This window comes from Tenebrio molitor, chromosome 2, assembly GCF_963966145.1.
Source record: "Tenebrio molitor chromosome 2, icTenMoli1.1, whole genome shotgun sequence".
Lineage (NCBI taxonomy): Eukaryota > Metazoa > Arthropoda > Insecta > Coleoptera > Tenebrionidae > Tenebrio > Tenebrio molitor.
Genome location: NC_091047.1, coordinates 9,959,336 through 9,983,622, shown reverse-complemented (window position 1 = coordinate 9,983,622; position 24,287 = coordinate 9,959,336). Strand labels below are relative to the sequence as shown.

The following is a 24,287-nucleotide window of genomic DNA, read 5'->3' as shown; positions in this document are numbered from 1 at the left end:
CACAAATTAATATTAGCTAGCTGTGATAAATGTAAACTTGCTGAGAGACACATAATTTTGATTTCAAAATTTTCTCTTCAAAACTTCACATTTTTGAAATCCAACCGTTCAATTTTATTGCTTTTTTCTGCTGCTATATATCATAGTTATATATTACAAAGATTATAAAAGCGCTTGATATGCAACGGTTGAACTTACAGGTCATGTGTCTATAGCAGATTTATTGACTTGGGAGCTTGACCTTATCTAGCGGTCACTGCATGATAGATTCAACCTGTGTATATCAACAGTTTCAGAAAATTTTTACTAAGGAAAACATATACAGTAAAGTGAAATGATTTGTAAAATCGAATACGCAATTGTAGATACAACAAAAAATTCAATACGTTGTATTTACCGAGCTTTATTAATAGCTGTATCAAACTCCAAACTGCTCTTTCTCTCATCCAGATAAATGGAAGAAATTACTGTCGGCATCATTTTTTAATTTCATTTAAAAGTGCAGGTGCTCTTAAGTGTTAATTTTCTTTTAATTGTACTCGTAGTTAACCGGTGCTTGGTTTCACACCTACCTCACGTTGTAAAGTACTTATCGATTTTGTGTAGAATTAAATGTGCAGTTTGTTATTCAGTTGTTGACCTGAAAGAAATAAAGTAAAAGGTAATATTCATGGCACTTAAGATTTTTACTTTCCAGTTGAGTGCTGATCACGTGCACTCCCAACATTACATTAAAATTGTTTATGAGGAAGGATTTTCAAAATATTGTAAAATTATAAAACGGTAATTTGAGAGAAAAACGATATACAGGGTGCGTCCTGAAAAACGCCGCAAGCCATATCTATCTTATTTATAAATAAAACAAAAACTGGAATAAACCACTTTAAAAACACTATAACATAACATAGATTAATGTTTTTTCAAAAAGTCATTCAGGGTCAGATGATAGTCAACTTTGTTTTTTCAAATAGCTTGGTATATCTTTTTATTCCGATTTTGAAAGAGATTATTTTTCTGAATCCAACGATCGTCAACTTTGGCCTTGTCTTCGTTGAATATTTACAGATTTATAAAAGCGATTCCAAATTCAAAAAATCAGAATTTGTGAAACTCTTCATCCTTGGACTTGGACAACTTGCTCTATTTGACCAGTTTCTAATCTTCCAGTGGCTCTCCAAGGAATGTATTCAAGAAGATCATGTTGCTCAACCATCTCTATTAAACATAACAATACTTTTTACACTTTGACATACTGACATACTGACATAAATGAACAAGTGTTTATTCCCTACTTCCTACAAAATACATACTCGTGCATTTTTGCATGTTGAAGCATGTTTTAAACAAGCTCTATAAGAGTTTAGACATTAAAGTACTTGTAAAGAAGAGCATTATTAATAGTTCATATTATCTATCATCTGACTGTTTTGAATAGTTTTCTTCTGACTATTTTTTCAGAAACATATTTCCAATTAACTGAATAGTTTCGTCATGTGTAAAATTAAACTAAAATCTAAAAAGAAACAATTTGCCATTATTTGTTCAACAATTCCAAATAGAGGCTACAACCTGAAAGAAAAGATATTGTTGAAATTTTGGCTGCAAGAAATGACGATTAGGTATCACCGGTACAACATTCTTTTACTAATTGTTTCTTCATTATCACTATTTCTTGAATGTTAGAGGTGTAACTTTGTAATGCCGTAAAAAATATATTACCTGTATCTATTTTTATCTTGTAGTTCGATTCAGGGAGTCGATATTTGCACTCTTTCAACGGCGTTTTTGAACCAGTTGCAAATCCGTACACACTGCCAGAGCATATTTACCACGAAGATTGAAATCCAATAATATACTATGTTTACCAAGAAGTTCTCACTATACGAGAAACTTTTTTATACATTACTTTGACAAAAAATTTACTACAGCAATCGTCGCTATTTGTTTAGAGACTAAGAATACGATTGACAAGAGTTATTACGTGACTTCAGGTAAAACGAAAATGGGGTTCATTTTAAATATGTATATGAATAAGAGCTATAGAAGAAATTTAAAGTTCAGATTTGTTCTTTTATACATTGGGTGCTTATGCTTATCTATAAATTGTGAATTATTTTTCGATCGAATTTGGTGGTAAAAATATAGGTATACCTACATATGTACAAAATCTTATTAGAACTATTTTTTTTTAAATAAAATTTTTCGATATTTCTAACACAAATCCCACTTTTGTACGTACAGAGTAATAATGGGACAGAATAAAAAATGCAACCCACACTACATATCCGAAAAAAGCTGGCTACTGAAATTACAATGTCCGGCTTTTTTTGAAAATGTATTGTGGGTTGCATTTTTATTCTGTCGGGTCCATATTACTCATGAATAACCCTGTATTTCGGATATATGGTGCAAACTTTTTTTACTAAACACTGTATATCTTTCATAGAAGTATTTTCACATACCTACATTAATTATTATGGTATTTGGCAGTTGAATTCTATAATATTCTCGCTACAGATGCTTTTACCACAACATTTACATTTGAGACATCATAACGAATGTAAGAAGCAAATGGGATAAGCTATTCTCAAATACGAGTATTATGTAATATGTACAGAGTGATCAACAAGAAACCAAATTGATAGGGATTGAATAAAATGGTCCGCGGTATCATAAACGGAAAATATATTAAAAAAACTGTCGAACAGTAAACAAACATATACACACTATCGTCGGCTAGACAACACTACTCAATACTACCAACTATGATTTAGTAACAAACTATACAGCACCTTACGATTATTATTTTCTAACACCCCTTCTATCGAAATGTGCTGTAACAATAAAAACTTTAACACATTTTTAACATTCTCACACAATTATCGTGCTTAGACCTACCTAACGACTTTGTGAAAATATCAGCTAACATTGTGTCTGTTTGTAAATAGCTAATTATAATTTCCTTACTTTCCACTAATTCACGTGTAAAATGGAATCTAATATCTACATGTTTACTGCGCTTATGAAACATTGCGTTTTTTGACAATTCAATTGCGCTTTGATTATCACAATATACATTTATGGGTGACTTTACATATCTATGAAAACCCATATGCGCCAAAAGTCGTTTGATGTACACAATTTCACGCGAAACTTCCGAAAGTGCTGCATATTCGGCTTCCATTGTTGATAATGAAACGGATGCTTGTTTCTTTGATTTCCAACTGATGGGTCCGCCGGCTAATGTCAGAACGTTTCCTGAACAGGATCTTCGATCGTCTATGTCGCCAGCCCAATCTGAATCTGTGTAAGCCTGAAGATTTTTTGAATCTTTATCGTAAGTCACGACATAATGCGATGTGCCCTTTAAATATCGTAAAACACGTTTTGCATTAATCCAGTGTTCCTTTCCGGGATTTGCACAGAAGCGACTCAACGTGCTTGCAGCAAATGCTATGTCGGGGCGTGTTGCATTCGCTAAGTAAATCAGTCCACCGACTAGCTCTCTGTAGGGTCGATTTTTCATTTCTTGTTTTTCTTCTTCCGTTGTGGGACTCATCTCCTTCGTGAGTTTTGTACACGGATCAATTGGAGTAGATGCTATTTTGGCGTCTTGCATGTTGAATTTTGCAATTAATTCTTCGACATATCTCTCTTGAGAAAGATGGATCTTCCCCGTTCCATCCCGTTGGATATGGATCCCAAGGATGTTGTTTATTGGACCCAAATCTTTCATCTTAAATTCCGATTTCATGTTCTTCTTTACTTCGTTTAATTTTTCCAACTTCTTCGATGTCAAAATCAGATCATCGACGTAGATTATGATGATAACTCTTTCATCATTCTCACCGAAAACGTAGACGCAGGGATCAGATGGTGTGCGCCTACCGCCATTATTTTTCATGTAGCCGTCAAGTTTCTTGTACCACTCACGACCAGATTGCTTCAGACCATACAACGGTTTCAAAAGTTTACAGACTTCTTCTTCTTTTCCTTCTTCTGCAAACATCTCGGGTTGTTTCATGTAGACTTCGTCGTGTAGTTCGCCTTGTACATACGCCGATATGACATCCATCTGGTGTACGTACATTTCTTCATTTACTGCGGCAGCTAGTAACGTACGAATTGCCTCATACCTAGCCACTGGTGCGAAGACTTCTTCGTAGTCCACGCCATATTCTTGCGTATGCCCACGAGCAACTAATCTTGCTTTGTACTTCATAATTTTGCCGCTTTCGTCAACTTTTGTTTTGAACACCCATCGACTAGTCAATATTTTCTTGTTTGATGGTCTTGGTACCAGAATCCATGTGCCGTTTTCTTGAAGTGTGTCGTATTCCTTCTTCATCGCTTCTAGTCATGCTTCTTTTTCGTCAGTTTCTAACATCTGGGAAATTGATTGCGGATCAGAAGGTTTGTTTTTGCTTTGGTAGATTTTCTTTGGACGTCCACGTTTGCCGGTTCTCAAGATTTTTGGACGACCTGGCCCTCGGTGCGAATCGTTGGCTTGTGCTTCTTCGGTTTCCTCATCTTCTTCATCGTCTGTGAAGTTTTGTTCTGTTTCGTCTTGAATTTCTTCCAGAGGATCAGAAGCGGGATCATGCAGGTCAAAAATTCCTTCTGTTGTTTGTGGCGAGGATTTGATGACCTCAATAAATTTTACGTCACGGGCTTTTATAACTATTTTTGTTCCTGGTTTCCACAATCGATACGCCTTCGATATCTCTGAATAGCCCACGAGTACGTATTCATCTCCTTTTGGTTGGAATTTTCCCCTTTTTTGTCTTTTGTTTAAGGCGATTGCTTTGCTGCCAATCGTTCTGAAGAATCCAACATAAGGTTTCCGTTTTGACCAAGCTTCAAACGGTGTGATTCCGTTGAGACATTTTGTTGCACATCTGTTCCTCAAATAGGTCGCTGTGTTCACTGCTTCGGCCCACAGTGAATCAGGAAGGTTACCTTGCAGCATCATGCATCGGGCCATTTCGACCAGCGTGCGGTTGGCTCGTTCCGCCACTCCATTTTGCTGTGGTGTGTACTCAACGCTCAGCTGTCGCGAAATGCCTTCTTCTTTCAGAAAATTCTCGAAATTTTTCGACAAATATTCTCTTCCGTTGTCGGTACGTAACTTCTTAATTTTTCGTCCTGTGAAGTTTTCTACTTTCCGCTTGTAATCTTTGAATGCCTGAAGAACATCGGCTCGACTTCGAAGCATAGCGGTTTCAGTGTACCTAGAACAATCGTCAATGAAAGTAACAAAATATTTAGCGCCCCCCAAGGATTCGGTGCCGATTGGTCCACAAATGTCCGAATGAACCAATCCCAAAAGTTCTTTTTCACGATTTACTGACTGAGTAAATGGTTGAACACGGATCTTACACTTTGCACATGTCTCACATTTCAAGTCATTACTTTTATTTGGAAAGTTCATACCCAATACCATGTCTTCGTTCTTCATTTTCTTCAAGTCTGCAACGTTCAGATGCCCATATCTTTGATGCCATTTCTGCAATTCCTGGACGTTGTTTTCATCTACCAGTGCTGCACACTCTTCTCTTTTGTTAACGACATATAGGTGATCCCGTTTCGTCGCCGTGAGGACTATGGTACCATCTTTTCGATTTATTGTGGCTCTGTCTTTTCCGAACGTAACCGTGTACCCATTGTCGGTGACACTAGACACTGACAAGAGATTTTTTTGAAGATCGGGTACGCACAATACTTTTTTTAACTTTATCGGATTTGTTACACGTCGATTTAACTTCGCATCCAACTGCAATTCCCCGGTACCGGTTGATTTTACGAAATGATCTGCTGCGGTATACACTTTCGATTGTTCACATTCATCAAAGTCCATGAAGCTTGTTCTGTCTCTGCACATGTGCCTTGTGGCTCCACTGTCGAGATACCACGTATTTCTCGAATTTGTTAACTCGGTATTACATGCAACTACCGTCATCGCGTCATTCTCGTTATTTTTGTTTTTACCGTCATTTTTTGGTTTCGACCAGCAGATACGACTTTTGTGTCCCATTTTACCACAGTTGTAGCATTTCAGATTTGGTTTTTGTGTGTCTGTTTTCTTGTTCGCCCGCCGTCCTTTGGTCACTAGCGCGCTGTTCGAGTTGCAATCCTGATTGGAGGGGATGACTCTGTCGATTTGTCGCGCCTCTTCTTCCACTAATTTCAATTTTAAATTCTCGAAGGAGGGAATGTCGTCGCGAGATTCAATAGCAACACTAAAATTCTCAAATTCTGCCGGCAAAGATCCCAGCAACATTACCGACAACAATTCTTCTGGGATATCGATACCAGTTTCTGCCAGTTGTTCTGCTTTGCTTGTGAATTCGATGACATATTGTGACATTGACACGTCTGGTTTCTTTTCCAATCGCAGTAATTGTTTGTAGAGAACAGCTTTTCTCACCGGGCCGCGTGATTCGAAAACTGCCTTGAGTCCGTCCCATGCTTGTTTCGACGTCGCAGCTTTTTTCACATGGTTGAGTTGGCTGTGAGAAATGCTCAAATTGATTAACGCCAACGCTTTGGAGTCCTTCTTCGTCCAATCTTGTGCGTCTGCCTCTGGTTTCACTTCGGTGCCGTCAACGTATCCCCACAGATCGTTGAATATTAGTACACTTTTCATTTGCACCTTCCATAGTTCGTAATTATTTTCGTTCAACTTTTCTATGTTTGCGAAACCCGTTGCTGTAGCCATTTTTCACTTGCAGCACGTACTCTGAATCTAACTTTTTCACTGTTTTCGACAACGTTACGTTTCACCCGTTTACGATAAACTCGCGCTCCCTGGGCCCATAACCTGATAGGGATTGAATAAAATGGTCCGCGGTATCATAAACGGAAAATATATTAAAAAAACTGTCGAACAGTAAACAAACATATACACACTATCGTCGGCTAGACAACACTACTCAATACTACCAACTATGATTTAGTAACAAACTATACAGCACCTTACGATTATTATTTTCTAACACAAATCAAGAGTGCTACCTCATCTTTTGTTTTATCGAAACGTATTTCTATCATGGATCAGCCGCTTTTATTTACTTGCTGTGGACACTCGTTTTGTTGGTTGCCTACCTCTCAAAAATCTATCATTAATTGCCTTTATAAATTTTTTGTAATTCATGAATAATAGATTTAAAAGCAAGTTATAATTAATTATTATTTATTATTGATTAAGGAAAAAACACACAGTTACACAAAATTCCTTCATAAGGCACAATCTTGAGTTACAAAATTTTAAAAATAATTATTTTTCACAATTCTTTGTTTTGTTGTTTTCTGTAAGAAAAGTGTAAAAGTTATTATTTACTAATTTTTGGGTAATTGAGAACTTACTCGTATCTTTTCTAGCAGTGTTTAAAACATTTAAATTACTCCAAGGTCAAAAAATAAGTTTTCACAAAAACTGCTCAAAATGTTCTCCATTGTGGTCCAGACAGAATCAAACTCGCCTCTCATAATTTCAAAAACCCTTATGAAGCTGTCAATTTGTTTAGGGTAATGTGTGGGTTTTATTTCTTGCAACACACAAAGGGAAACAAATTAATATCCTTCTTAAAAAAATTCTGATAAGTGCCATAACACAATTTAACTTGTTGTCTTAAACGCCTTATGGAAGTTGAGGGATGTTCCTTGATAATTTGTTGAACATTTTGCACCATTTCTAAAATTTGAACTAAGGACTGACCTGACTTCTTCTTAATGATGGGTTATGATTTGCTAAAATTAGGCACTATAATTTTAAGACATTGATAAACTTGTTGATAACCAATACCATCAGGTTCGGACATCTGGCTTAAAATTCTTCGGTGTAAGGGGGTACAAAGTAAGGCCAGTCTTCATTTTCTTGTTTCACCCTCTTTCGAAAATAATCTAATAAAAATGCCTTCTCTTTAATGGTAAAACCCATTTTACAACTAATTCTGGGATAATTATTGCTTACAACTTTAATAAACGTCTGTAAACTTTGTCGAAATCGAAGATTTGTTTTCTAGGTTAAATCACTTATATTGTCAACAACAACAACCTTGAAATGTGACATTTCAACGAAGCATCTCCGTACCAGTAGCGTCGCGTTTGGCAATAAAGATGATAATTTACTTACTCTTACAAATGTAAAATGTTGCTCTTGTTAATCTTATAAATTGTTTCCCTTATCTTATAATAATAATAAAATGCACAATTATAATTCCAACGTCTAAAATTCATAAAGTATCATTTTTTATTAAGTAGCGTTTGAGACCATAAATTGTCTACGCCCATGTTTTGACCGCTTATGTGCATATGATTTTGCTACGACGTGACCTATAATTTGCAACGCTTGCTCTGATTTGGATTCTTGTTGATCACTCTGTATAGTCTGTTTACAAAACCGCCGTTAACAACACGCGAATTTGCACATTAGAGATACCTCCCTAAATAATTACCGATTAAACAGTTCTAATTGCCGATTTTACACAAAGCATTACGTTCATTTCTGAACCTCACGGGTATTGATCGGAAACGGAAATGATGCATTAGGAGTAATTTGTGGGTAACAGACGAGTGAAAGTTAAGCATAATTCTGTGATGATGGGATGATCAGAAGTGGTTTGTTCAAGTGCAAATCAAAGATCTCTTCCGACAATTCGAATGCTTATGTGAACGTGACGAGAAGCTGAAAGCTTCCTTGTGAAAGCTGTAGAGGTAGTAGTAGTAGTAGTATTAGTAGTAGAACTTTTTTTAGATGAATTGTTGCGTGAGAGTGCTTAAGTCTAGTGATTCTAAAGTGCAGTGGACTAATTTAGGAAATGTGAAGAAAGTATTATTTTCACTGTCTTGGATAGTAAAAAATCAACAGAACAAGAGACGTACTTGTGGCTCAATCCTTTCATGTTTCATAATGGAGTAACCCGATATGCTCAAACAGCTTGAAAGACTGAACGGTTCCTGATAAGATTCTAAAGGATCGTTAATTCCATTGTATCCATTGTGAGGGTATTTAAATCAATTTTATATTATGCGGCTGAGATACTTCCTTATGAAAATTTGATTTTATGGGGGATGTTGAGAGTGGGCGTCCGCCTTCAATAGAGTCGTAAGAAAAGTAAGTCAATCTGTATAAAAATTGCACGAGAACGATTCACGTACAAGAGTAAATATCCCCCAATTCCATACAAGCCAGTAAACTTCACTCCTAAATCGTAAATTTAAAAGTGCCAACTGTGAAGCATAAGTGGCGCTAGCGAGGTTTTATAGGTTGGCCACACTTCATTTTATAGTCAATCTAGCGTCGCATGCGTTGTAAAATGCTCAGATATACACATACATACCACCCCATGGTCGTGGGATATTGAAAATGTCTCGCACCTGCCGCTGTTGCCTATGAATAATGCGGATACGCTAACATACATATGTAAACACCGTGTTCCGGACATGGCGGGGAGTCCGGGGACTGATCCGGTGATGGGGCGAAAATAAGCTTCGCCGTCGGCCTCGGTTTACCGGTAAAATATTTTGCTTAGAGACCAGAATGACCACTGCGTCGTTATCACACACCGGGGACTGGTGCGTTACATATTATAACACAATTGTGCACGATGTGTATTTAGAGCCAGGAGGCGGAATCCGGAATAAGATAACATCCGGAGACGCTGCCAGCGTAAGCAAATAATCGAAAGGGGCACTTGCTAAGGAAATTTCGACGGGGAAGGTGTTGACTTTACATATCTTTTCTACGTACTGAATGATAACAACTTTTTAAGATTTTCTTAAGGAAATTTATTCATACATAGATAACAGTAGAATATGTAGAGTAGTGCTACACAATTTTCTCATATAACTAGAGATTTTATAAATAAATTTTGAACGAAAATATTTTTTAAATATTTTAACAGCGGAAGCTGCTGTAGCTTTTGCACAGGAAGCTATGCTAATTGACATTCTTTTGCTAAATGAAAATTTTCTAAAAGGAAGGTTTAAATAATAAGTATAAGCAGCTCACAAATTGAGAAGTAAAGTTAATTTTGAAAATCCATCAAGAGTAATTCGAAACAACAAATAATTGACATTCTGACATTCACTTACGGTTCTTAGTAGATTGTCATCTATATAAGAGTGTATTATCATGTATTGGCTATTACCCACGAGTAGGGAGCTTGCGGCCCGAGCTTCGAGCTGTAGGTCAGTGAGTACTGGCCATTACACGGGAGTAGAATATGATACTTTTCATCATTTTCACAATCAGGCGCTCCAAAATACATAATTAGGACATATCAGTATTACACTGTATCATGGCATTTTATGATTTATACGATAATGTGCAAACAACCAGTTAATTAATAAAGCCATTACTCGAGGGCCTGGGCATTTAGTATCATTATCTAACAGTTAGCATAAGTAATGAATGGGTTATTTAACATCACAGAAAGAGTAAAAAAATTAAATAATTATCTACTAATTAGGGACAATAATTAATTATCAGTGATAATTATATATGTATATGAGATTGCAAAACTCAAGAATTTATTTCAATAAATAATTAATTTGTTTTCATATTTTACTCAAGAAAGTTGCAGGTCTTACAGTTTCGTAATTGAAAATTGTTAGATTTGTATTTGGCTTTTTATTGCTTATTTATCAAGAGAGATTCTGAGCTACCACCGAAGATATAATAGAAGTTTTTGTTGTTCATTGAAGAAATATAAAATTAGGTTTTTTTTTTAGTAAAAGACCCAAAAAAATTAACATACTGGACCAAATTAATCATGAGAAGTAAGACGTTCGACTTTTTGGAAAACAAATTATTTTTACTATTATCTAGACAACTAAAAATAAGGAATTCATTGTTATTATTTTTATTTTTGAATATCACACAATTTTAATTTTAAAAATTGTAAAGTGTAAAAAACCAAGTAATAATTTGGCTTTGCGAAGTAATACATTTGTTCAATACAAGACAAATTCCAAAATGTGTTTTATTTTAATGAATGGTGTCACCTTCAGTCCTGGATTTAAAATTTTGCGTGTTGCATTTTCCTTTGTTTAAAATGGCCCTGAATAGAGATTTTTTAAACCTTAAATACTTGTTTATTTGGCACGTGTGAGAGCGATGACAAAATCACCTGTCTGCAGTGAATGCAAGCAGAAATAATAGAATTGTTGGAAACCAGTGGGTATGACAACATAATACGCAGACCTGTAGTAGTCAAGTGAGTGTGTAAAACTGAATTAAAACAAGCCTGTTAAATTAAGCATTAAGAAATTAAACGTAGCCACAGTTAAATAAATCCCTAAAGAGCATTTTATTGGATCATAATGAATTGCCATTGATTTAAATGCATTGTGATCAGGCTGTAAATCAGCCAAGCAAATAATTACTCCACAGCCACTTGTTATTACCATAAAGGCAATTGTTAAAATAACATGCCTATCACAAACTGCCCATATGAATTATTGTGGAAATTTTCAATTAACGACCGCGTAATCATTAATATCTAAAACTAATTTGTTTTCGCTCTGTGTTTAGGAAAGCATGCGCATATATTTAGGCCAAAGTTTATGTTGCTATAAAAAATTTTAATCGATTTTAATGTATTAAAAAATGCGCCTTATTAAAGCGCTTTGATGAATAATAATTGACATTTAATGCTAGTATTAAAATGTTAGCGTTAATAACGTTTTAAAGCCAGTAAAAAATTATGGTCCTGACTAGAACTCTGAAACAGTTCTGTCAAAGTTTGCATTTATTCTTAAACCGGAATGGCTTGCAAAGAGAATGAATTAGATGAAACTTGCACCAAAAAAGATCTATTAGTCCCAGAATAAAAAGAACTCTTCCTTCAACTTTATACAAATATTTGCAGCACTTTAATTTGTTTGCTAATTTTTAGCAGCCGTATTTTTAATTAATGTCTTGAAGGCGAATTAGGTTTATGTACTTTGTGCGGAAATATATATTCACCTTCCACGTTTTAAAATGATTTTCAAATGACTGCAATTAATCTTCAAGCAACAAAGTTGTCGGTCGTACAAGTTGAAAATATGGATCTCTACATATGTGCTTTTCATCTGCCTTTGGCAGCTTTTACTGTTACCATAAAATCCTTACTTTGATATCAACTGGGCCATAAAATTTCAATCTTCAATGACAAACAATGGCAGTTTTACATTGCGTTATTTTGCCCTCTTGATATTCATAAGGCTCTCTTACAGCAGACGTCGTAAAAAGGATTTCAATTTAAATTAGTGAATCCGCTGAGGCTGTAGAACTGACAAGAAGTTACAGTGTGGTAGTTTAATTTTTCGCGAAACATGTGCAAATTTGAATTAATTTGCGAGAAAGTAACATTACGCTATTTAACATTGACGGGTTTATTGTGACATTAATTGGAAAATTAATTCATAAACTACCAGAGGGCATGTAAGTTACGCTTGATAATTTCTGTTGTAGTTATTATGAATAACATAAGCAAGCATTAAATGATATGTCTGCACAGAATGTAATTTAACAATAAGTGAATACGACGACGAAAGTGGAGGTCAGACTTGTTTTAATTTGGATAAAAATTAAGGAAAAATTAAATTAATCTAGGCGACATATTTTGCAATTATAGGGGATATTTGAATACAAGTTTTAGCAGTATATTAAAATAATTCCAAACGTAAATTAACTCTTTCACATTCGTTCATTCAATTAATTTGTCAAATGCAGAAATCCAATTATGAACAATTTTGTTAATTCATTGTTGTTAAACTAGATAATTGAAAGATTCGCTTTTACTGTTTAAAGGGATTCCACTTGCTTTAGAATTATGGAATAATTATAATGTAAATTCTTGTATCATTGAATGCCTGTGGAGCATTAATAAACTCCTTTCAGGTACATCCCGGTTAAATAATATCTTAATATGATCACGTGGTTTGCTAAACTTAATGTTCAATTAACGCGAAGGCATCTAAATGTGCACTTTTACAAAAGTCAGTGTACACATTAAATTTTCATTTAACTGAATAATTTCATAATTATCTCAGGTGGAATTATTCCGTTGTGTTTACTCGGGTTAATTGTTTTGTTCTTCCATGCTTTAATAATCCAGAAGTTTTGAAAGCAAAGATAAGTAATATTGTTAAGTTTATAAACATACATGTCGGCGCCACTCGTGGAAAAGATTTATTTTGTTATTTTAATGCTTTGGCTGTACTCCTTATACCAAATAGAGTTATTTTTAGAAACATGTTATCACTGTTCTTAAGAACGCGTCAGCGGGGCAACCCCTGACGAACGGAACGTTCGTGTGTGACGCGAGGGTAGTACCAGAATAACTGGAGAGTGGAGCGTTAGGTACACGCGCGCGGACCGTTACGTTCTTTATTCCCTTTATTTATAACAAATATCAAATAATAATGTCTTGGCGGCTAAGACCTCATCCTGTTATTCTGACATCAGAAGTGGGATTTGCCCCCGTCAAAGTGGCGTGTGGACAATACTGCGAGTAACGCGGAAAGTGACAAGTCCGTGCGTAAAGGATTCTCAGGTGAAGGTTCGTCCAGAGCAGACACCAAAAGTATCTGTACACTGTTGCAATGGAGACTCGGTAAAGGCGCGACGCTATTTCCTTCCGGTCATCACACCGAATTGAAGCGTCGAGCTTTGTCGCCGTCTTCCAACAAGCCCAACAACGAAAAACGGGTCCACCTCCCTGAGAAATGCCATTTTTGTGGACGAATTTGCACAACGGTCTGCGAGGAAAAAGCGTGCTGGTGCCTAAACGCCTACCTGTTACAAATTGTCCCTCAAAGTCGAAACGGGAGCAAGTGGTGGAGAGGCACGTGAACGTTTGCGAAAAACAATCGATACATATTTGGAGAAAACTTAAATCTGGTGAGACCTTTCCTTTTTCTTTTTAACATGGGTTCAAATTGCTCTTTAATGAAAGACAATATTTCACGTTATTTGAATGGCAAGCAGTTTAACAACATGACCTCACTGATAGGGATTGGTCGTGATGGCTCTTCTTTTTGTGATAGCCAAATTTTAACCGTGGTTGAAATTTAAGACATATTTATTGAAAAATTCGTTCTATGTGGTACCTGATGATTTCATGTCTTCCGTGGACATTGTAACTGGCAGAGATTTAATAGCACACAACATTAACGTTTAACTAAATTCCACCGGTTTAATTGTTATTCTGACATACATAACATAAATTAAGCAGTATCGCCTAGAGCCGGGTCGAAAATGGTTATATGAAAATTTCATAATTGGGACAAAGTTGATGACAAAAAATTCACCACAAACTCGGTTTAAAAACTTTCCGATAATGAACATAAATTATGTAGGTAAATGCGCTCATCCTCATTAAGCCACTTCAATTAAGGAAATATTCGCTGCATGTGGATCATCTGTTGATTCCGAGATAGCTGCACATTCAGGTTATTTCATCCAGTTGCAGTGTTGCAATTGGCCCAAGTAAAATCTTCGAATTGCTGAAAACTTATCTGGGAAAGTAATTACGGCGCAAGTTGAAAGCGGTTCTAAGTTGTTGCATTAAGTTCGAGATGCATAAAGATTTGTACATTTTAATTTCAGTGCCATCAACATTTGTACAATTCGAAATTAGTCACGTCTTGCACTGGCAACGTCTGAATTGAAAATTTTAATAACTAATCCTGCAAGATACATAATTTAGACTTTCCAATAAGTCTCTCAATTTACATTTGAATTTTTTCAAGCTTAAAATACCTAATACTTTTGCTGATCGTTTCGTTTCGCACTAGTCAGTAGTAGAGGCGTTGGATTTTCTCATGGGTTACGAGTCATGCGCAAATGACGAATATCGGTCTCAAGTAGGCGCTACAAACCGACCGGAAAACATCCTCATTCATTAGTTTCGTCTCTCTCTCTCATTTAGTTGTATTTACTCGATTTTTCACAGGTTTATTTCTCCGCCTTCGCGCAGATATTTCCAAGGTCACAGCCCATGAGAGAATCTAACGCCTCTAATGCCATTTTTATCTTTTTTATTTTGGATTCCAGACAATTATTTCCAGGGCTGCTACCACGAATTTTCGAAGCGTTGGTAAACTCTTCAAAAATTGTTTTTCAACAGACCATCTGTTTCAGTGTATCCATTTGAATCCTAATCAGATTTGGCAGCGTTGTTGTGTGACGCTAACATCTGTAATGAATTGATTTATTGCCCGTTTGCATTTTTTCAAAAGGATTGCACCCCCAAGCGGTGTCCTCGTTATCACAAAAAATATAGCAAATCCATCTAGAAGGCTATGAATTTCCTAGTGACCTGTTTTATAGGGTAATATCGGACGAATTTCAAGATTGCAACAAATTTCATGACTCTGAACGATTTCCGCCGATATTTGCTCTTGGCTATTACGTGGCATCGATAGAGTCATGAAGGAGTGCATCTGTGTCGTAGATTGATCGAGGTGTCACGTCGTTCGCTGGGAATTTGATTGCCTCGCATACGTATTTTCTCTAAATATAACGTCTTGAATGTTGTAACCTGCGTTCAAAAAATTCTAATTTAAACGTATGTCTGTTCAAGACGCAGCTGACGTTTTGTTCACACCCATAAGTTTAATTTGACTTCAATTTTAGGTTATGTAGGTTAACTAGCACGTATCCAATCGCAGCCAACTGCGAAATGCCAGCTTTTGAACGCTCGTTACTTTTACTGTTTTTCGCAATCTTACAATAAAAACCCTGACTACTTGGAAATAAGGATTGTTGATTAATTGGTCTTCTTGGGAGCTCTGCGTCGATGCGAGTGAAACCATTTATTTTGTCTTTTTACGACTGAAGCAAAATTAATATTTCATTAATTAAAGTCAAGTGCAGCACGTAAACATGGTGAGATATTTAAGATTTTATGAAACTCCCAACGTACTGAATACAATCTTCGGTTTAGCAAGAATGCTTGTTAATAAAAGAAAATAATTTAATGGTTGGTTGTGGCAGTTGGCTGAAAGCAGAATTATTTCCAGAAATATGATCGCACCGGTTCTAGCTTGAGCTTGAGTTGTGACAAAGCGAAAGACTTTTCAATTTACCGAAAATATTCTATGGAAATTAACGTGAGCATACAGTTCTGCGTTTTCTGCTCTGTTGATTTCAACGAACCTCTGTACGTACTTGCAATAATAACAAAAACGTCGCAGTAATGAGCAATTTGTAATTCTCGATGTGACTAAAATGCAAATCATTTTCAAACAATCATTTGCAGAAAGTGCAGTCGGGGCTGTGGAAAAAGATTTTGTTTTAAATTTGCCCAAAAAGGAGAGAAATATTTTGTGCTACACTGCACGATTACGAGTTGGATTTTCAAGCAAAAAAATTCAATCTCAGTATTTTTTGTCAGTAGAAATTAAACGAATTTGTTGCCGCCGACTGAAAAATCAAATTTAATTGCTGGGCTTGAGACGGATCAACACAAGAACTGGCTTTAATTTATTTTTGGAAAAAAATTCCCAACAGACATTGCTCTTTGAAGTAGGGAAATACTCGAAATCTTATCTCTGGGTATGTAAATGTTAATATCTCGCCGGATCCAGTCCGCCACTACTGTATCTAAAACAGCGTGCGAAATTTTATCAAAGAAATTCCTTTTTTGTTGTTAGAGGATTTTAAGCCGGAGGCAGTGGTTCGTCTAATTCGGTATTACGTGGAAACTGTATCGCCTAGAGAGTAGTTGTTTTGACTCTTACTTATTGATTTCTGGAAGCTTCCTTACTACTTCAGCGATCTCTGACAGCGTGTTAGTATTATTTCACCTTGGTAGAACTACCACCGATAAATATAATCTGACTGCTGATGATCTAATTGCTGCTTAACGAGTGTGATAAGAGTACCTAATTACTCTGCAAGTGGAATGCTAATTTAGATTAATCAGGATAAAACTCAAACGAAACTTGCAATATTAGACCAGCTAAAAGAGATTGCTTCAGTGCGAAGACTTCAATCTCTCTCAGAATCCCTACCGGTTCTGATCGCTTTTTGTTCTTTCGGCTAACACATTGATCACTTCCTTTACTGGATTCTTCTGCAGAATGAAATATTTTTGTTTTCCTGTGTATTGCATTGCTGAAACAATTTCATCCGGTTAATGTCTACTATATGCGCATATTTTCGGCATTATTCGCCTCGAATTCCACTTATAAGCCAAAAATTATGTCTCCTTAGTCATAAAAATGGCGTCATAAATATCCAGCTAATTTAGTAAATTTCCATCCGATGCGGTCGTAAATTTGGCGCGAAAGTTCTTTGGGAGGTTTCTTTCCTCAAAAGGTTAACAGCCTGCTATAGAGCTACAGGAAACATCTTCAGAATGCCGTAGACGAAATGTAGGCAGACGCGATAACAATCCGGAACCCAAGAGCCGTATCCGAACAACGGCCGTGAAAACCCACTATCCATCTTAATTTTCTTCGCAATGACTACAAGTTGTCGGCAAAAAAATCCTCCCACATTGGCCTTTAAGGCGGCTGAAACAGCAGATTTGTGTACAGAGTTGCCCACTTGCTCTTATAAATATTGATTCTCTTAATTACAAAACTGTCGCAACAGTAAATTAGTTTGACTAGTGTTGATTCGCTGGTGCGCCACCTTGCCACGTTTTATTTGATTTTCCGTCCTGTTTGATCCGGTCGCGCTAAACTAATCATTTTAAACTGATTACCGTTATGAACTTGTACCAACACAATCCCTATTAAGAATTAAGCGTTGTTTGGGGCGACAACGTGCAAAAATGCAGTGATCGACTGGGCGCATGGAAGAGAAAAGCGCCGATAACATAAATATGAAAAAGTAATTAGCGCAAAACAACAAATGAGCCGGCCGGGCGCTCTCTGAAATTATATCCTTAATGTCCTCTATGTTGCACTGTTTTAAATATTTCACAAGGGGGAAATGTATTTTGTGTTTGCAGCGCCTGGTGCCCAGACATACGATCAAAAAAACTACAGGCAATAATAAAAATTTTCATTGTAAGCAGTGGTTAATTAAAAAGTATATTTAAAGTGGTCAACTTCAAACTTTTAATTGGGACTAACTAACTCTGTGATGTTGTAATTGTTTGGGTTGTTGGTCCGTTCGAAATATGGCTCTAATAATAATTATTTTCTATAATACTCATCTCCTTGTTAATATTATTTATCTTCTTATTTTTTATTTGTTCTTATTCTTTAGTTCTTTTTATTTTCAAAATTTTCAGTTGAACTACAAGAAAAAATTATATTATGTATCGAGTGTTCATTTAAATTTATTCTCAAAGTTGGCGTTGGCGATTGTGAACGCACCACTCGTCAGTCTGCAGAGTAAAAACACAAACAGCGCGAAAAGTGAGGTTAGATTTAAACAGCTGATCCGTGATCTGTAATCTACTAATCTGTGATGCGTTCACAATCGACTCTTCAGCGCCTACTTTGAGGATAAATTTAAATGAACTATTAGAACAAAATTTGTAAAATAAAAAAAATAGGTATGTATTAATCGTTGACTAGACGTCGCTTCAAATATTCCTCATTTATTCATTCTTTAAATTCTGTTATCAATACGTACAGTGTGGAAACTACTTATGGAATAAATTCAGTAATTTCAAAACGAATGATATTTGTCAAAAACCCTGAAAAAGGTCAATTTTTATTTCTCATAATGCTTATTTTAAGTTGCTTCATTTGTTCATGACGTTATTCATTTTTGAGCTATGACCTCATCACCAATTTTTTTAAATGACAACCCCAACTTTTTTCTTCTCTCTCTGATAGATAGATCTTCCCACTACCTAAACGTTGAATAAAAAAAAATGGTACTTTACATAACAATTTTTTTGAGAAAATGACAAATTTTTCTTCAAAAATTTAATTTTTAATGTAAAAATTTTAATTGAGCTCAAACAATAACAAACAGACATCTAACATTAACAATAACATTTAATGTGAATGTTGAAATTGTCCCCCACCAACCATTTGGCACTCACCGACACTCTGTACACAGCGCTCAATAATGTCAGGGCTTATTTGCTCCATTTCAGCGCGAATTCTCTGCCTTAAATCTTCTAAATTGTTTGGTCTATTAAAATAAATCTTCTATTTTAAATAAACCCATAAGCTAAGCAGCTTTCTTATTAGATATTTTTGGGACTAAAAATATAGTAATTATCAAGATTTCATTTGGGATGTTCTAGTGTGGTATGGTTTTCCCCTTACTGTACTTACAAAGGAAGATTCAAAACGGATTAAGTCAATTCAGATACTGATCATGAATGAACACTTTGATGTATCAAACCATTGGTCCAGGAAAAGCCTCTCGATCATTAGTTACATTCAGTTAAATTTTTGCAGGATATCATTAGTAAGTAATAATTCTATTGATAACGTGATTCATATGTCCACAAATATCTTCTAAACATTATTAAACGTTTTATTTACCAACTCCTTTTCACCACTGTATAAGGTGGATAATAATTATTGTAATGAGATAGAAAACTTTTTTTCCAATATTTATTTTCTGCATTCTAATAATACCATAATATGTTAATTGTGGCAATATTCTAGTGAGTACTGGTTGAATTTGGTAATTTTTTCTAGTAAGTATAGGTTTCGGGGTTTCTCAGTGTTTAATTTTTTTTTTTGAAAGTTGCAGATGCAAATTTTTGTACACTAGACTTGTGGGGTTATCATAAAAATAAAAAAAAATCTATGGTGGGTGCAGCTTCCTGTGAAAGGTGGACAGATATCCATTAGAGCGTTCTTAAGATTAACGAGTATTTTAGGGAATTTTAAGTTTCCCATTTTTGCAACTTCGGGAAGTTTGGTAATTAAATGTTTTCCACAACAAAATGGGAAAGTTGGTTGATTAGATATAAAATGTTGGGCACAGCGGACCCCTCTCGAATAACTGAAAGAAGGTGTAATTCATTGGAAGCACCAAAAACTTGTAGCAGCTTCAGTTCATAAGAGTTGCACCGAAGTAGACGCATTACTAACAAGGAGCAACGAAATCAGCAGGCAGCGAAGAGAGAAAATGTGAAAGCTCACTAGCTGACGGCAGGAGATGGAGTCTCGCTTAACGAGGCGAGAGTCTGCAAGGAAAAGCACGTCTGCATTTATCCCTTAAGAGCTAACGGAAGTTACCAAATTATTTCTTACTACCCCCGATAAACGTAACATCATTTCCAAAAAAGCTTATTTAATCAATCGGAAGAGAGCCTTATTATCATCTTAAAAGGTACGAGCAATCCGATGATTAGATGTGGATGCAATCTGAAAATTGAATAACAGGATTGCTTCTAGTTCCTCCAATATCTCGACTTCAGAAGAGGCATCTCAACAGATTTGTTTATCCTTTTCGCCATAAATCAATATGAAAACAAACGATTTTCTGCCATAACTCTCTCTGTGGTAGAGATCAAAGATGTCAATTTGAAATAGTAAATGAGTTTAAAATATAGATTGGATTTTGTTGTTAGTCGGAAACGTGACTAAACGACGTTTTCAGTTAATATCGACGACAATGGACAAATCCACCGCGAGTTATGAAAAATGAGTTTTAATGTGTCACGAGCTGATGACAACGCTAAACAGTAGAATTGAAAAGAGTCATTTACAGTTTAATGCCTCTAGTAATGTACGTTATTTAGTGACAACACTTGAAAAATATTGCTTCATTTATTACAGTCTCGAGCCACGAAATAATTTCGCCGAATGCTTGTTTAAAAGAAACGGAAATCAACTGGAATTGAATGCGGACTTGTTGAATTGTCTACAGTTTTTTGGTGAAATTACGGAACGCGATGGGGCGTTACTGCAACTCTAATGGTATTATACTGCAAGAAATTCCGGTGTGAGTACCTTTACAGCATTTACTTAGGAGCAGACTGCAAACATTGATTGCACATGTTACCAGTTTGCTTGGCAAATGTCCGATGTCGATGAGGACGCATTATGGGGTGTACAGGCTGAACCCTGCTTTTGTATTGTTGGCGTCGATGACCTACATTATACATATTGGTTTTTCCTCTCTACATTTTCTGGAAACAAATCGGAAAAATTCATTAAACAGGCTAATGAGTGCCACCAGTTCCTATTTTGTGTAGTATCTTTACAGTAATAACACGAAACAAAACAAGCCATCACATTACTTTGGTCCGAAAAAATTGTCCTAATCGTTGGACAGACGTTGCTGAAAAAAAGTAATCGATAAGTCGATTAAAAAAATGCAGTTAGTAGCGTATGTTTATGGATATAAATGTTTCTCATTTATCCATTGATTATCTTTTCTCATTAAATATAAACTTGTGATTAGATTAATAATGGATGATATGACTCGTGAAACCAGAAGAGCACATTTAACTGGATTTCACCCGTAGATAATAGATAATAGTCATACCACTTGTTATATTATAGCTGAAAAAATAATTTTTATACATAATACCTACAAAGTAATCAAAAAAAAAAATCAGAGCAGGCGTTGCAAATTATCAGTCATGTCGTAGAGGAATTACATGCAAATAAGCGTACAGTGCATGGGCGTAGACAATGTGGTCTCAAAGGCCTCTTTATAATAAATCATCATTAGACGTTGAAATTATAATTGTGCATCTTATTATTATTATCTGATAATAATAACAATGGGTAATTTACCAGCTTTATTGCCAAAGCGACGCCATTGGTAAGCAGATTATTCGGTGAAATGCTGAAATGTCAAAGAAACGTCAGTTTTAAAGCAAAGGTGTTGACGTTAAGCTTAAAAAACATTTTCGATTTCGGCAAAGTTTGCGGACGTTTCCTGTAATTGTAAGCAACAATTATTTTAGAATAAGGAGTAAAATGAGTTTTACCATTGAAGATAAAGCATTAATTATTAATAATTAATTAATTAATTAATAAGAGATTTTTCGAGGTGTAGGCAACCAATAAAACGACTGTGTATAGCAAGTATGTATGTGTACGATTAAGCTAAGACAGACGTTTCGATAAAACAAAAGATAAGGTAGTACTCTTGATTTGTTTTCTTGTTGGTCACTCTGTACAAACACTTGGATCATGATCTGAAACTTGTAATCACTGATTTAGACATCAAGGTCTGATATATGTTTGACGGCTAAGAATTTCTAAGCATTACAACAAAGTTTCAGGAAATTCTTCTAAAGTTCTGTTAGGAATAGTAAATAGTTTAACAATTTGAATAATTTATCACGGTAGCGGATTTTTACAAGCGTTGCGGAGCGCATGGAATTGCGTAAAAAATTGTAATTGTAATAACTTCTGTAATTTTAAAATGTAAATACATATTGTGTAAATTATTTTAGTTATTAACGAACATACGAGTATAATAACCTTATTAAATATTGTTTGAAAAGGAAAAGATTGGGAGTTATTTTCTTACAGACATTATAACATTATAACTGCATCTTTTGAAATTCATGTTGTCAATAAAACACGCTTTGAATTTTGCTTTCGAGAAAATAAAGAAAGGGAATTAGTTTTTTTGCCAATGTATTGTCCAAGGACAGTTTGAAAAATGTACGACTCGATTCAGAAGTAAAGAAAAATTACTGTTAAGACTTACTTTACTTTGCACGACGATGTTGCATTACACGGGATCTCCCTCTTCACATAAAGTTTTTTGAAAGGCTGCGAAAGATCCTTCCGTTGGTGTAATTATTTCGTAGTTTATTTTTAGGCAAAACAATTTTCAGAATAAAATAGTAGTGGTCAAGGTGTTATATCTGTAAACTAAGGCAGACCTCAAGGACTTTAAAAAGACAAAAGCACATAAAGTCTTGCTATAATTTTAAAAATCCTGTCTATACGAAAAGATATTCTCAATGCTAAGTAACACCATATGATCAAATACAGGGTCATTATAAATTATTGTCCCATTGCAGTAGCCGTTGGTGACGTAGTTGAATGTGCCGCAAGCCTCATAACATGAATGAGACTAGTATCGCCGATAGGTGGCGCTCCTGGCGGTAGTGGAAATCTGTCTACTAGTTTGTCTAACGATTGTGGCGGCACATCCAAATTTGTGTGGGTTTTCAACGCCAACTGCGATGCGACAATCATTTATAATAACCTGTACATACTTTTATTGTATAGAGAGCAATTACATTTTTTTTTTCTATAATTGATTCAAAAAATTGATATTCACGCATAGTTATCCACGCGTGAAGTGGGTCATTTTCTTACGTGTTTTTTTTTTACATTGTTAGTACTGTAGTAATTATAGAAACAATACATAACAGTATGTAAAATGCGATTTTACGCACATGACTATTTCTGTTTTTCACTTCACACACTGTTTTTTATTAGTTGCCTAGTAACATGGTCACTGGTTGATATACGTCAGATTTCCTTCAAAAATTTGAATTTTAAAATTAAGTTTTGAAAGCAATTATAGAAAAAATATTGAAGATGTTTTTTGTGCATGAAAAGGTCTTTTAAGCCGAGACGCAGGTCGAGGCACTAATATAAAAATAACTATTTAAATTTATGTGTTTTCCGTGAAATTTTTGATTTAACTTGATGTAAAGTAAAGTTTGAAATGCATTTATAAAAAGGTTGTAAACATATGTATATCCGAAGAAGCTAAATCTTTACGGCGTATGTTTTATATTTTTTCGTCCTTCGTCCTGTTCTGTCGGGTCAACAATCTCGTTATTATCGGAACAAAAAAGGAATAGGTTGGTAATTGCGTTCGGGCTAAATAGAAGAATTCCAGATTTTCCCTTGTTTCTGTTCCATTATTCCGCTATCAGAAATTCTAGATGGAAGGGTAAAAGTCTAGTTACGCCGCCTCGTTTAGTTAATCGAATTACTTGACCCAGCAGCGCCGCTCTATGGCTCTTTATTTCTCGCTAGTTAGTACCAATTTTATTTGATCGTCGTGCCAGATCAATAGAACCTACGTCGGGTCGGATTTGGTTAGGCTGCAAGAAAAAAATCCTCCGACAGTTGCCAGTTGTTTATATGTAGTGTCACGTCGTTACGCTTCCCTTAAGCTTTAAGCTTAATAGAGGTGAAACTCCTCGTGTCATAAGAGCTATGATAGCGGGGTCGCAATAAAACATGCTTCCGAAATGTCATAAACGCTGCCAATCATTCTCAGCGTGACGAGAGAAAGTGGCAATTTAACCGAAAGGGTGCACTATAACCCCGCCGCCATTAATCTAGTAAAAATTACGAGACGGCGGTTCCGCGAGCGGCAATGCGTTTAGTTTAGACAAGCTTCGATGTAAATTTATGTATTTGATAAAATT

The 24,287-nt window shown here is 35.5% G+C and overlaps 1 protein-coding gene and 1 long non-coding RNA gene across 5 annotated transcripts in view; one reads left to right on the top strand and one right to left on the bottom strand.

Annotated features, from left to right (window-relative positions):
- Window positions 1–24,287, top strand: part of LOC138123011 (KH domain-containing, RNA-binding, signal transduction-associated protein 2-like) — a 148,925-nt gene that overhangs the window by 48,562 nt on the left and 76,076 nt on the right. The window lies entirely within an intron of this gene.
- Window positions 7,176–8,385, bottom strand: LOC138123334 (uncharacterized). Its single transcript, XR_011156763.1, has 2 exons — window positions 7,366–8,385; window positions 7,176–7,308 (listed from the first exon to the last, which is right to left on the bottom strand). It is a non-coding gene; the product is annotated as an uncharacterized lncRNA (long non-coding RNA).